Source organism: Triticum urartu, chromosome 6A (assembly GCF_056163025.1).
Source record: "Triticum urartu cultivar PI428250 chromosome 6A, HENAU_Tu73, whole genome shotgun sequence".
In the NCBI taxonomy this organism is placed as follows: domain Eukaryota; kingdom Viridiplantae; phylum Streptophyta; class Magnoliopsida; order Poales; family Poaceae; genus Triticum; species Triticum urartu.
In genome coordinates this window covers 376,416,217-376,429,930 of record NC_141878.1, presented here as the reverse complement: position 1 = coordinate 376,429,930, position 13,714 = coordinate 376,416,217, and the positions used below count along the sequence as shown (strand labels likewise).

General features: G+C 47.1%; 1 pseudogene; it reads left to right on the top strand.

Annotated features, from left to right (window-relative positions):
* Positions 1–284: 284 nt before the first annotated feature.
* Positions 285–10,880, top strand: LOC125516720 (uncharacterized; annotated as a pseudogene).
* The last annotated feature ends 2,834 nt before the right edge of the window (positions 10,881–13,714 follow it).

Sequence of the window (13,714 nt, the reverse complement as noted above, 5' to 3'; positions counted from 1 at the left end):
GCTTCGAGAAATACAGTGACAAGTAGACTAGGAACTTTCTCAGGGCCCGGTACAAGGAGGACCCGGTAACAAAGGAGCTTACCACGGATCCGAAGACCAAGGAGCTTGAGCTTGTTCTGGTAAGGAATACACCCCCGCGTAATTAGCTCCATATGGTTGCATTCTAATTAATCCCCAATATTTCTAAATGGTTCACGTTCCTTCCGTAGGACAAAGAAAGCAGTAGCGCGGGGTCGTCTCAGAGCTCCCCTTTCGACACCCCTTTGAATAGGGCGTTGAACGTAATGAAAAACAGGGATAAGCTCAATAAGCCGACGTTAGCTGGTCGTGTGGCCGGCAAAGGCTTGTCCACAAAATGGTCGTCATACTATGCCGCTGGTGGGTGAAAGGAGAAAAAGACCAGCTTGTAAGCCAGTCGCGCGAGGTTGAAGCACTCAAGGCGCAAGTGGCGCGGATTCCAAAGATGGTCCAAGAGCAAGTGCAACAACAACTGGGATCGACGCTCATCGGCATTATGCCTACCTTGATTCATGGGATAACGACGTGGATTGCGGGTGGCCAACAGGGGCCGCCCCCGATTCCCAGCTTCACGGCCAACAACTCGCACAACGCGCAGGCGGCGCCATTGGTGTCTCCGGCGGCGGCAGTATTGGTGTCTCCGATGTCGGCATTGGAGCTTAATACACCCGGGTGTACGCTGGCCGACACCTTGCCAGCAAGCGGCCCCTCCGTTAGTTGCACGCCCACCGTCGGTGGTGCCTCGACATTAGCCGAGCTCGACGGCATCACGGTAACTAAGCCTCTCGGCCGAGGACTTCATCTCCTTGCCTTTGACTGGGCATCCCTGACGCCCTACATGTTTTCACAGGGCGCCGCCGACATTCCTTGCACTCTCCTGCACTTCGTGGGCGGCGAGTTGGTCGATGTCGCCAAGGGCAGAATCATTCAACCGGGCAACCCCGTGTTCCACGGTAATTCGATGCCACCCACAATGTATAGGGTTGAAGTGGTTCGGGTGCTGCCAGGCTGCGACGAGCTGTTACCTCCGATTCGACCCGCTGGGGCCGACGAAGAAGATGTGATGACCCTTAGCGCCTGCGTAAGCTGGCCCCTGCTTTGGCCGAAGAGCCAGATTCGTTTGGGGGCGGGGGACACCACCCCACAGACAAGACCGCCAGTCGTGCCGGCACCAAGCCATGGCAAGAACGCCGCAACGCTACCGGACATGCCGGACATCCCAATGGCACAGGATCCGGACATGCATATGGCACAGGATCCGGACGACGATGACAACGACGATGGTACATTTACCAACGTCGATAAGTACTTTGGTGAACATGGGTACGGTGACGAGTTCTGCGGGCCTCCTTCTCAAGAACCCAAACAAGATGACCGCGATCTAGCTGGTATGGCGGAGAAACCCAATTGCAACAGGCGTCGTCTGGCATTCAGTTCTCAGGAGACGCCTCCAGCTGCCGCCTTCACCGAGCCTCAGATAGCGGAGGTGCCAAATATTATCAGCCCCAACACGCTCAAGAAGGCGGTCTGTGAGAAGAACTCGGTCCCATTACAGCAGATCAAGAAGAAGGGCCGGAAACGGCAGACTAAAAAGGGCGTCGGTGCGAGCCAGCCGGCACGGAGTACGATCCGTGCTCAGGACGGGCCACCTTCACCTAAGGATATCTCGAGGAGGGTGCATGTGGCGGGTAGGGCGATGCTACTGACAAATATGCTCAATGCTGCAACCGGTGCTATGCGGAGTCTGCATGACAGTGTTCTTTCTTTGGAGAAGCGGCGTCTCAGAGAGAATGATGTGGCATACCCGGTTTTCATGGCCAAGGTGCCAGAGGGCAAGGGCTTTGTGGATGGCGTCATTGGGGGTACGATCGTCCTGCGGTTTGATGACATCTTTGCTATGTTCAACCTTCATCCGCTGCACTACACCTTCGTTCGGCTGTTTTCGCTGAGTATGGAGATGCGGATCATTAGAGACAAGACCCCGGACATCGTGATCGTCGACCCCTTCTACATGCGTGCCAAGCTCTTGAGCAGCGCTGGGGACCGCCAAGTCGCGAGTTCACACCTCGAAGACGTCATTCTGGCAAACCCAGATAAGGATAACTTCATTGTGGCTTACTTTCCCGAGTAAGTCATCCCTTAACCGCCCCGTAACATATGATTTCTTAGATTTCGATCGTTCTTTTTTTCTAACATTTCGTGTTCTATGCAGTGACACACATTGCACACTCATCCTCTTAAGCCCGAAATATTCCATGGCCACTTATTTCGACCCGAACCGTAACTCTAAGATAGACTACACAAATATCAAGAAAGTTCTTGATGATGTTCTCCCCGGCTATGCCAAATCTGGAGGCACCTTCACCAGGGCAGTTCGTAAGTATGGCAAGCACGTGTTCGCCCACAATACGATGTTCTGCTGCGTCAAGCAGCCGCCTGGCGGTCAGAAGGATGCCTACTACGCCCTCCATCACATGCGGGCAATCGTAAGGGACCATCATCACCTTCTGCTACCAAATAATCTCAAAGATTGGGCCGTGAGCTTGTCAGCAATCCAGGACGCGGACATCAGACAAGAATTCTTTCGCATCCAGTCGGAGTTTGCGGACATCATCCATAAAGATGTCCTTCATACCTCGGGGCAGTTCTTCCTCAGATATCAACCATCCAACATTGAGATAGACGGAATGCTACAAATGCAGGCTGACAACGCCCGCGATTTCATGACCATCACGATAGACGGCGGCTTCATCCATGCTCCTGTCCATGAGTTGAGTCAAAAGTAGTGATGTGTAGTTCTGAAACATTGATTGGCTCATGTTGTAATTAAACTTTAATGAATTGTATGTCTCTTTGGTTTGGACAGTCATTCAACTTAGATGTAATCGATGCTATTTATTAGTAGGACCATGAATCGTGCTATTAATGTCTTGCTTTTCTCTTCCGATCCTTTTGTTGCATACTTATATATTGCTTATGTATGTATTGTCTGTTGTTTGGCTTGTGCATAGAGATGCCGTCGTATGTCGTGTACAAGGGTAAGGTTCCCGGAGTCTACGACGACTGGGAGGAGTGTCGGAAACAGGTTCACTGTTTCAGCGGTAACAGTTACAAAGGGTACACCACTAGGGCGGAGGCGGAATCTAGATACGCCCGCTATCTAGAGGGAGAGAGGAGGGAGCGTTGGAGGAACCGGATGAAGACCAGTTTCATCGCGATGATGCTCATCGTGATGACCGCAGCTCTCTTCTATGTGATGGTAGTTTAGATGATCGATATTGACTTGTAATGTGAAGACAAACTCGATACTCGCGGTCTCGAGACTTGTAATGTTTTATCTTTGTTCGGTCTTTTGAATTCGGAGACTAATATGATGAATTGTATTCGGAGACTAATCTTCTATTGTATTCGATGAATCTGTTGTTGCTATGTGCTACTGTCTATATTCTGTCAAATAATATATTTTGTAACCTGTGCAAAAGTCAGAAAAATAAAAAAAATAAAACCTAATATTCATACTAATGGCGCATCACTACAGAGTGCGCCATTAGTATGCCAAAGTATACTAATGGCGCATCACCAAACAGTGCACCATTAGTATGCCAAGTATACTAATGGCGCATCCATCCGCAGTGCGCCATTAGTGTGCCAAAGCACATGGTTAAATATGGCCCCTGGGAGGCATACTAATGGCGCATGGTGTTATATACTAATGGCGCACTGGGTGGTGCGCCATTAGTAATAAATACTAGTGGCGTGATACTAATGGCGCACCAGTGATGTGCCATTAGTAGGCAAAACTGGTGCGCCATTAGTAGGCCTTTTCCTAGTAGTGTATTCCGGATCTACTCTGGGGGTCGTGTTATTTTTCAGTTTTTTTTTATAATTTCGTTGTGTGTGAGCAGGATGTGTGCTCTTATTTCAACTGTTATACCCATTTTGGAAGCCGTGGTGGCTCGGTGTTCTTTGCCGGCGCTTTTGTATCTGTGTGAGGTCACGGAGGATGGGTCCGTTCTTGCTGGGGTAGAACTGGAGCTTCCAGGGGATAATTCTGCTCCGGTTCCGCGACGAGAATTTTTTTGGAGCTCATCCTGGTGTGGTTTTGTCCATGCTTATGAACAAGCTGCCCTCCAGGCTATAAGTTTTTTGCAGCATCTGTATGGGTTTGTGGTTCAAGACTATAATTATGACTGTATGATGGCCTATAGGAGCTCCCTTCGTTCTTCCATAACTGCTACAGTCTCTGCCATTCGGCGTGTTGGTCACTTGGAGAGAGAGCTATTGCGCTTGCACCATACGTCTGTGGAGACAGAGATAAATCCAGATGTTAGCCCTGTTTTGGCCCAGTTTGACTGGGGTCTAATGTGCTCTCAGATGCTTTCCTCTCTTCAATCTCTTTAGCTATCTTTTCTGGGCTTCCTATTTGGGCCTGTATGCCTACTTTGTACTGAATTGGTTCATTCCTCTGATGCAATAAAGTCCTTGGGCTTTCTATATGGCACTTACAGTGTTTTCTTTCTGTGTTTTGCAAGACTGAAAATAATAGTCTTCTTCTTCGGATTCAATGCTCTTCCCACGTGCCCAAATAATAATAGTCTTCTTATTTGGATTCAATGCTCTTCCCACGTGCCCAAATAATAAATATGTTACTTGTTTATTGATTCTTCCTCGGCTGGGTCTTTGGTCTTTGGACCGCCCCCTTCTCTTATAGAGAAAAAACTAGCACGGGCTTTAGAGGACCCTGTTCCTTTAGGGCTTCTGGTTCTTCATGGGCTTTTGGGAAGGTATTTCTTGGGCCACAAACTTTAGAGAATCTTGTTTGTTTGGGATTATAGTTTCCCATGGGCTCTTGGGAAGGTGTTTCATGTACTTGCTCTCTCTCTCTCTCTCTTGTTTTTTCGCCGCTCGGATTTGTTTGATTGCCTTTTCCTTCTGCCTGTGTATTTTTAAGAAGGCTTACAGTTTACTTTTGGGATGCCTCTCCCTTTCATATAAGAAAATGTTCCATGCCCTTTATAGAACCTTGTCTTTTGAATTCTGTTCCTGGGTCTAGGTGTATGCCTTTTTGCTGTTTAATGCGCCTGATTAGATTGCCTTTCTTTGTGTTACGTTCCTTTTGCAGTGTGTTATGGTTGTTCTATTCTTCATGTCGTTCATGTGAGTCATGCCTCAGCATCGTTCTGTTCGTCGTAAGGCCAGTTCAAGCACCTGTCAACCACCTCTGCGCCATGTTGTTCAACGAAGGCTGTCTTTCTATGACTCACCATTGCCCTACATATCCTCAGGCCTACCTAAAAGAAAATGTACGGGGTGCCCTTTTAAAATAAGTCATTTTCCTTTATAGGTGTGCCTCCTGCACTCTCTCGATTCCTCTTCATACCTGTGACAGGCCCTTTGTTTTTTAGATGATGGTTTCTTCCCCGTTCTTAGTCCAGAAATTACGTCCCGTAATAGAAAGAGATGTAGGGTGGTTGTTGATAGCCTTAGGGGAAAGGGGCCTGCCATTGGATCGCCCTTAAGTGCTGACTGGGTTGGATTCACGGCTAAGGAGTCTGAGATGCTAAAAGGTATGCTGAGTGCCGATATGCCTAGAAACTATTGTATGATGCATTGCTGATTTACCATTGTTACTGAGTCAAGATAAATTTGCAGCTGGGTACCGAAAGAGATCTTTCTACGGTGGCCCAGACTACAAATGTACCAGCTGTGGTGCAGTATTCTGGTTCGAGGAGAGGGTGAGATCGGAATCTGCTATTACGCTAAGGCGGGTGGTTTACAACAAATGTTGCAAGGGTGGTAAGGTGTATATTACACCTTTTAAAAAGCCACCCTTGTTTATCTCTGAGTTGCAGAGACACAATGGTCCCTCGTGTAGCAGAGAGTTTATAAAAAAATTCGTCAGTACAACTGCCTCTTTGCATTTACTTCCATGGGAACTACTGTTGACCGTTCTGTAAATGATGGTAATGGTCCAAATATATACAAAATAAACGGGCAGGTTTGTCATCGAATGGGATCTCTTATGCCTAAGGAAGGAAATACCCCTAAGTATGCCGAACTCTATATATATGATACCCAGAATGAGGTGTAGAATAGGATTCAGGCTTTAGATGAATCTATTGTTGAAGGCTTGATGCATATGCTTGATACACACAATTCTTATGTCAAAACGTTTAGATCAGCTAGAGAAATACTAGCAGCCAATAGGCATGCCGAGATAGCCATTCGTTTAGTTGCCCCTGGAGAATCTGATGGCCCACAATTTAGCCTTCCTACAACTGATGAGCTAGCATCTTTAATGTTTGGTGAGTTCACGGTGGAGGCTTCTTGTGCTCGTACCTACATTTGAATCACACTTCTGGACCAGAATTCGGTGCTCTTGTCCTGGTATGTACACAACTTTTAATTGACGAAAATTACCGTAGAACTACGGTCTCGGGGTAAAAGAAAAAGAATCTTGTGCTTGTACCTACATTTGACTAAGGTATGGTTTATACTGCCTCCTTCCCCAATGACTAGTCCAAGTTCTGTCGTAAGTCAAACTATTTAGTTGACAACATTTATAGAAAAAAACATCTACAATACCAAATCAGTACTAACATATAACATACTAAAAGGCAGGTGGATGAAAGCTTGTTTGCTACCCCGCCCCAGCCACCACCACCACCACACACAAAAAACGTAGCACGGAGTGAGGCGATTAGGGTTACATATGGACTTTATCGCCACCCATGGATCAAGTTGGCGGTGCACACCGGATTGCCGGTGGATATGCCAACATCTTCCAAGTACGGCAATCAAAATGATGCCTTTATCGCCTAGGGCCACGAGGACTAAGTTGGAGCAAGTTTTGGGGAAACTGGACATTATCGAGGAGGAAGCTACACCTCTGGTGATTCATGGTCGAGATGAAGGGCGAGGGGAAGTGGATATTGGCGGGAAAGGTCCAACATTGCGACATGTTCTATATCCAGACGATCTCTAGAGTTTTTTGCTCTAGCTTGGGGTAAACCTAAGCGATTGCTTTTTCGATCTCTAGGAAAAAATATGTTCTTAGTGAAGTTTGCAATTTAGAAAGATCGCACTCCTGTGTGTGTGAGAGAGGGCTCGTCCTGGCATATCAGCAAGAATGATGTGGCGCTATTTGAATTTGAGGGTTGCATGCGATCCTCGAAGCTTAAGTTTGATGGGCTACATATGTGGGCTTGGGTGGTGAATCTCCCTTTCAATCTTCGTGATGATAAGTGAACTTTGTCGATTGCATGGCAGATTGACAAGAATGTGCCAGAATTGCACTTCGATCATTTTGATGATCACTTGACGGCCAGGGTTATAGCGGATGTGAATAAACATTCGAGGCCATGTATTTTGATTGGAATTTTATGAGCAAGTTCCGCACTTCTGTTCTCGTGTGGCCGGTTGGGTTCCTCTACTCGAACAGGAAATCCTCTTTGCCACTGCCTTGGAGCATCTACAACCACAATGCCCTGATTTGACCTACACATGTCCATGGACGCGTCCGGTCACCCCTCATTTATCCATGTCAACAACCACCCCGTCATATGCAAACCTCCAAATCCATACAATATCATGCAACGTAGATCACAAGACATAAATCAGAGTTCACATAGGACATGCACATAGTTCATACAAGACATATCATAGGAGAGTTCGTCGTACCTGCCATCGGAGTACCAAAATTAGGCATGTTCTACTAGTTAAAATCAGACTATGGAGGAAGTTCACCCACTGTCGCTCTTACCCTTGCCATTGTCCAGTTGGTGGAGATTGTAGCGCTTGAAGACGACATATGGTCAAGACGGATCTGCTCGGCATCGGAGCTAGAGTTGTGAGATACGACACCTGTCTCCTCCCCCTCCTCTTTGGGTGCCAGAACATCGAGGGCAAGGACAACTCGGGTTTTCTCCACCGCGAGCGCATGCACTACCTAGGCCTATCGCTTCATTAGGATCCAAGCAGAGATATCATCCACGACCTTGTCTGTCGTGGCCTTGTCCTCCATAGGCTTGTTCAACACGGCGCACCTTGGCCCTCCCACGGGGGGTGCTGCAGGCACCCCAGGCCTCGAACTCGAAGAGCAACATTGCAAGGACAATGACCCAATGTAGGGGTTCCTCAGATGCCGCTGTCGGCAGCGGCTCCGGCTCCAAAGCGGGTGCATTGACGCTGCTGGATCCAAGCCCCACTGGCTCATATGGCACAGAGGCCTGGACGCTTGATTATCGTGTCGTGACCGATGTAGATCCAGCCAGACGGCTATCTCCTCCTCGTTTGTGCAAGGGACGAGGTCCAGTCGACTGATCAGGAGTTGTCGGACTTAGATCCATTGTCTGCCATGCCGGAAATGGTGATAGATCACTGGAGAGGAGCTGCCCGAAGAGGACTGAAAGTGGAATGGCAAAAATGGCTAGGGCTTGGCCCGGGGTGCAGATATGGACGGGATATATGTGGGGATTGGTTCGGCCGGTCTAATGTGGTGGACACGCTTGGGCATGTCCGACAGCTAAGGATGAAAACGGCGCAGAAACGGATGGAACTGGATCCTACCATATTTGTTTTCATATTATTTTACAGAAGCGGAAACGAATACAGAAACCCCAGAAACGAATATGGAAACAGATACTGCCGGAAACAAACACAAAGCGAATACAGAGCGGACATGGAAATAAAATTGTGTGTTGATTGGAACTTAAAACCCCCTTGAATCATAGAGAAATATAGACAAAAAACAAACAAATTGATGGAATTCTTAACATGGCTACAAAATAATATGGTTGTGTTGGTAACATAGGGTAGTATTGTAGTAGTACATGACAATTCCGTATAGAGTCTAGCTGAGTATGTGTGTGGTAGTAAAAGTTGGTACTCAAATGATACATTGTGCTCATTCTAATCATTGTGTCATTGTGTGTTGTTTGGTAGTTGGGCTACAAAGCAGCCATGGGCCTATAGTAGAAACGGAAATTTCATATTAATGGAAACGGAAAGTTCCGTTTCCGCGTGTGTTCCACCGGAAAATACCATTTTGTTTTTGTTTCCGTTTCCACATAAAAATTTCCATTTCCATTTTTGTTTTACAAATTTTCGTTTCCATTTTCATATTTCCTCTCCATTTTCATTTTTCCTTCGAAAAGTGAAAACTTTCCACTCCATTTTCATCGACAGCACAAAATCCTTCCCACTTGAGCTGGGTTTGAGAGACGTCGGGCAGCCAAAACGTTTGGGCTCATGTTGTAGGAATAGGTTGGATGAAGTTTTTTGATCCGGGTGGTATTTAGGTTGTCGGTCTGGACACTAAAGGAGGGTTTAAGAGGTCGTGATATAGCTGCTCTTACCTATGGCATTTCCTATCACTACTAGGAAAAGGTTTATACATACAAGTTTACCAGTAGCGCGTGTTAAGGACCCCACGCTACTGATAAGTACCACTAGCGTCTGTTATAAAGCGTGCTACTGGTACAACTTAGCAGTAGCGTGGGTTTCCAGCGGGCACGCTACTGGTAAGTTAGCCACACCACACCCCCCGGCCAAAAAATAGTAGAAGCGTTTGTACTCTAACCAGCGCTACTGTTAAGAAAATAGCAGTAGCGCCTGTCCACCAAGAAGCGCTACTGCTACTTCTTTTATGTGTAATCTTTTACCAGTAGCGTGGGTTTTGGGCAAGCGCTATAGCTAGTTTTACTTACCAGTAGATATTTTGGCTGGCACACATAGCAGTAGCGCGCTTTGGTGCCCCGTGCTACTACTATGGTCTCTAGCCAAAATAGCTGCCACCTTTTCCCCCTCTTCTTCCTCCCCCTTTCTTTCTCCCCCCTCCCTATTGCACTTGCTTGTTCTTCAATGCTTCCCCTCTTCTTTGCCCCTCCTACCCCCCTCCATTAATGCCCTCCCTCCTTTCTCTTCCTTCTTTTGCCCCTCCTCCCCTTCTCTTCTTTGCCCCTCCACCACCCCCTCCATTAATGCCCCCCTCCTTCCTCTTCCTTTCTTTTGCCCCTTCTCCCCTTCTCTTCTTTTCCCCTCCACCACCCCCTCCATTAATGCCCTCCCTCCTCCCTCTCATAGCTCTCTCTCCCTAGCTAGTTGGAGCTATATTTATGTAGGTACCTCACTATCTAGAGCTACTAGCTAATTACAAGAAGGTGCTCGATATCCCTCTCAACAAATAGGTGAGAAAAAAAAGAGTTGTGCAATAATGGAAATATGTGTGTTTGCGATTAGGACCAAAACTATGTGCGATATGAATATACCGAATTGTGTGTGGCATGTGAGTACATTGAGTTGCCTATGTTTTGCCGAAATGTCGATTCAATTCCGTTTCGGCGAATTTCGGGCAAACTCAATATGTCCTATGTTTAGGGAAGTTCATGCCGAATTTTTGTATGAATTTGATCCATGCATGCATATATACGTGGTTATAATATTTGCTCTGTGCGCAGGTGATCATGAAGGTCAATGGAAGGATGGTGGAAATATACTGGCAATCCGCTGTGGAGGACATGTATGAAAAAAGACTGAAGGATGTTTTATGTCCGTGTCGAAAATGCAAAGGAATAGTCAGGCTCGACCCCTTTGAGGGTGGCACATTCAAGGCGCACCTGCTCATGCATGGTTTCATGCATGGCCATACTCGATGGATAAGTGATGATGATGATGAGGATGTCGACGGGGCAGGAAATAATGACATGGGTCCACCAGACGAAGAGATGACCGATTATGTGCCCGAAGAGGAAGACGGCCTCGGAAATGTCGATGGCGAAGAGGCAGTTCAAGGCGGAGAAGACGCGGACACGCCACCGTCTTCGTTGCTACTAAGTTCATCCATGCGGGACCCGCATGTTTGAGACCTGCTTCGCAAAAAGACGACTAGCGACAGAGCTGCTTCTAGAGAGGAGGCCAAACTGGCGCAACTGGAGGTAGACTCGATGACTCCTTTGTATGATGGTTGCAATCCCGAGGTGACCCGCTTGAGTTTCACACTAGAACTTCTAAAGACGAAGGCAAAAAACAAATGGACAGATACAAGCCTGGATGAGCTTCTGAAGTATCTGAAGAAGGTTCTTCCCGCGGGAAGCCTGTGTCCTACTAGTGTCGAGGAGGCAAAGAAAATTGTGTGCCCTCTTGATCTGCCACACATTAGATATCACACATGCATCAATGTCTGCATCATATATCGGAACGAGCACGCGGAAAAAAAACATCTGTCCAAAGTGCAATGCTTCATGATATAAAAAGGCCGGAAAGAAAGCTCCACAGAAAGTTGTATGGTACTTTCCGATCACTCCGCGCCTACAGCGTTATTTTGTAGATCCTAAGGAAGCAAAGCTTATGCGCTGGAATGCGGAGAGGGTGAAGCCAGATGACGGGGATGAGCCGAAGCTAAGACACCTCGCATATGCTAGCTGGAGAGCATTAAACGCTGAATTTGATTTTTTCGCAAATGATCCAAGAAACATCATGCTTGGCACTAGTAGTGATGGCATTAATCCATTTGGAAACCAGAACACCAATCATAGCACATGGCCCATGTTTGTATGGATGTACAACCTCCCCCCTGGTTGTGCATGAAGGAAAAATACATACACATGGCTATGCTTATTCAAGGGCCGAGATAACCGGGAAATGCTATAAATCTGTATCTCGGGTTACTGAAAGAGGAGCTACAGACCTATGGACAACGCCGACCAAGACATGGGATGCAAGCAAAGGAGAGTACTTCTACATGAGAGCCGCGCTGATCACGACGGTGCAGGACTATCTCGGTTACGGCTATCTCTTCGGCCAGGTGTGCCACGGATATTGCAGATGCACGAGGTGCATGGATGATACAACTTCTTTGAAACTATCGAAAGATGGCGGATCTTAGAAAATCGTGTACATGGGGCATCGAAGATGGCTCGAGAAGGATGACCCGTGGAGAAAGCGTGGATATCTATTCAATGGTAAGGCTGAGCATCGAGGTCCTCCATGTAAGCGTAGCGGTGAAGAAATATATGAGTTATTGAATAACTGGGAAGAGTGCCCCTCGCCGGGAAAGACGAAGAAAAAGGCGCCGGAGCCCCTGCTGAAGGTATGGAAGACGAGATATGTTTTCTGCGACTTGGAATACTGGCACATACTCGACACGCCTCATAGCCTTGATCAAATGCATATCACAAAAAAAATCCTTGAGAGTTTGCTTGGAACATTGATGAATAAGCCGGAGAAGACCAAGGATGGGCTGAAGGAAAGAAAATACTTGGAATTTTTGAATATCAGGAAAGATATCCAAATGCCCAGTAAAAGGTCATCAGAGGAGACCGAGACGAAGACGGAGACGGAAGATAGGGGCAAAAAAGTAAACAAGAAGGAAGAACAATATTGCCCCCCCTCTTGCTTCACCTTAGATCCGAAGGAGGTCGATCAATTGTTCAAGTGCCTTGCCGGAATCAAAGTTAGTTCTGGATACTGTGGGAAGATAAGCAGATATCTGGACATTAAGAAAAAAAAGGTTCAGTGGGATGAAGTCTCCCGACTGTCATGTGATGATGACGCAGTTACTCCCGGTTGCACTTAGAGGGATTATGGACACACACGTGCGTGAGATGCTTACTGACCTATGCCACTTTTTTGATGCTATCTCTCGAAAGTCAATAAGTGTGAAGCAACTCCATAGGCTACAGGAAGATATCATTGTCATATTGAATGAGCTAGAGATGTACTTCCCGCCCGCGTTCTTTGATGTGATGGTGCATCTATGTGTCCACATCGTGGACGACATCATCGACCTAGGGCCGACATTCCTACACAGCATGATGTCGTTTGAGAGGATGAATGGCCTCATCAAAGGATTCGTTCGTAACATGTCCCGTCCAGATGGAAGCATAGCCCAGGGATATCTGACCAAAGAGTGCATCTCTTTCTGTGAGAGTTATCTAGTAGGCACCGGAGACCCTGTTGTTGGTTTGCCTGTCAACAAGCGCTGTGGAAGGCTCGAAGGTGAAGGTCACACCAACAGTCATAGGGATGTGAATGTGTTATGCTCGGGCCGACAAAACGACCTTGACAGGGCAAACTTAGTAGTGCTACAACACCTAGATGTGCTAGAAGATTTCGTGACACTACACAAAGAGACCATCGCAAAGAAGTACCGTGACCGTGGGGTGCACAGGACGGGCGCTGAAGTTATTAGAGAGCACAACTCCACTTTCTTGCGTTGGTTCAAAGAGCGAGTTCTGGCTAATCCCCCGGAAGAGGGTTGTCCGAACGGAACACTCATATACGCCTTAGCACATGGCACCTCGACCAACCTCGTGACTTATCAAGCATACGATATCAACGGATACATGTTCTACACGGAGGAGAAAGATATAAACAGTGATGACCAAATCTTAGGGGTGACGATGGAAGCCATGACCGGGAATGTAATTGAAAGATATTACGGAAGGGTCGAAGAGATATGGGATCTTAACTATTCTGGATTACATAGCGCGATGATGTTCCGTATCAGATGGGCTAAGAATGTACAGAGAGAAAACTGACATTTCACTACCATGTGTATACCTGACTCTGATAGCGGTACCGTCAACGCCATCGCCAAAAATGAGCCATGGGTACATGCTAAACACGTGACACAATGTTTCTTCATAGTTGATCCCAATCCTAGCCGTGTTGTCGTGAGGAGAAGCAAAAGGAGCAT